General features: G+C 41.7%; 1 long non-coding RNA gene across 1 annotated transcript; it reads left to right on the top strand.

Annotated features, from left to right (window-relative positions):
* Window positions 1-291: 291 nt before the first annotated feature.
* Window positions 292-802, top strand: LOC129744183 (uncharacterized). The gene is made up of 2 exons (XR_008736843.1): window positions 292-550; window positions 613-802. It is a non-coding gene; the product is annotated as an uncharacterized LOC129744183 (long non-coding RNA).
* Window positions 803-1,442: the final 640 nt, after the last annotated feature.

Here is a 1,442-nt window from a genome sequence, read left to right as displayed (position 1 = left end):
AGAAAATTAGTATTCCTAAAAGATAAATCAATTTTATTTGAAACTCAAATGTAAGTCTATTGAGATATGTAGCATTTATAGTTCAGGTCAGATTGGGCACCACTGAAATCAATTAGAATTCGAACAAAAGAAAAAACACCGAACCGAAAAACCTCGATCGTCAGCTGCAAACAGCAGAGGTTCAGAAGTTTTAAAAGGGCAGCAGCCACGATGCGCGAGGATCATTGTATCTTTGGGCCTTCTCCCGATCAGTCGAGAGTTCGACTAAGTGCTGTGCGGTGTGTCATCGTTTGTTGCCGTGTGTTGCTGGGCTTTGCTGTTTCTGGCCGTGCCTTGAGGTCCACCGAAGCAACCTTCTTCAGTCAACACCCCATTGCCGATCGCACCACGGGATGAAGTGTCGCGAGAGCGATCATGGGTTTCAAACCCATTTTACTGGAAACCGCTTATCGCGGGATCGGCAATTTTCATTGCCAAAAACATTCATTGAAAGAGGTTTAAAAGAAAAGATCGCTCTCGCCAGCCGGAGAAAACAACGGAAAAGGGTCGAGTAAGTCGAAACCACTTTATCCTAAACAATAATGTGACTTAGTGATCCGTGGTCTCCAATAGGACACCAACGGCCCTTTTTTATGGTACTTTTCCTGAAACCTTCTACGTATGCGGATCAGCCAAAGGAAGCCGGACCTGCGATGGCTCCGTGAGCGCTCACGTGTGGTGTTTTTTTTTTGTAATATTGGCCAAATCGAGATATTGTAAAGAAACAACTGAGTGTAATTAAAAGTGTTGAATTTGAGCTGAACTAGCGTCTTCTAAATAAGCTGCGGACCACGACTTCCCGCTAGCCGCCGGGCAACTTAAACGAAGTGTTGGCAAACTTTTTTTGAAGGAAGTTTGGCGCTTAAGCCGATACTTTTTTTTAAACCTTGTTTGGTCTCTTACTCAATATTTTAAACAACGTCATCTTTGCAATACCAAAACGTTACAGATAGCAAAAATGTGATCATTTGCAAAATCTGCAGTTCAGAAATTTCTTCGAAGATGATATTCAAATTTCATTCAAGTATAATTATTACTAAACCTATGCCATTTTTCCTAACAGATCCTAATACATGTATAGAATATTTATACTGTTACAAAAGAGAAAGTTGACAAATTTGTTTTTCCAAACTCCTTGAAAATATTGTGAGAGTTAATTTGTTTCGTTTTAGTACGGGGACCTACATTAATCCAACAAATTCAGAAGGAACACAAATTACCTCGGAATCGAGATTCGCACCGCACCGCACACACATTCACTCGTCCAGTTCCGACGACATGAAAGCTTAAACATATTGCTTGCTGATAAATCTTTATCCGAATACCGTCAATCGCATCGCTGGCTCGTTTCGGGAAAAGAAACTCTTGGGAGGCGCAAAGTCCGTTGCCCGGTCGGCCGGCTA

Source organism: Uranotaenia lowii, chromosome 2 (assembly GCF_029784155.1).
Source record: "Uranotaenia lowii strain MFRU-FL chromosome 2, ASM2978415v1, whole genome shotgun sequence".
Taxonomy (NCBI): domain Eukaryota; kingdom Metazoa; phylum Arthropoda; class Insecta; order Diptera; family Culicidae; genus Uranotaenia; species Uranotaenia lowii.
The sequence above is the reverse complement of the archived record's forward strand: the minus strand, read 5'-3'. Positions and strand labels throughout refer to the sequence as shown.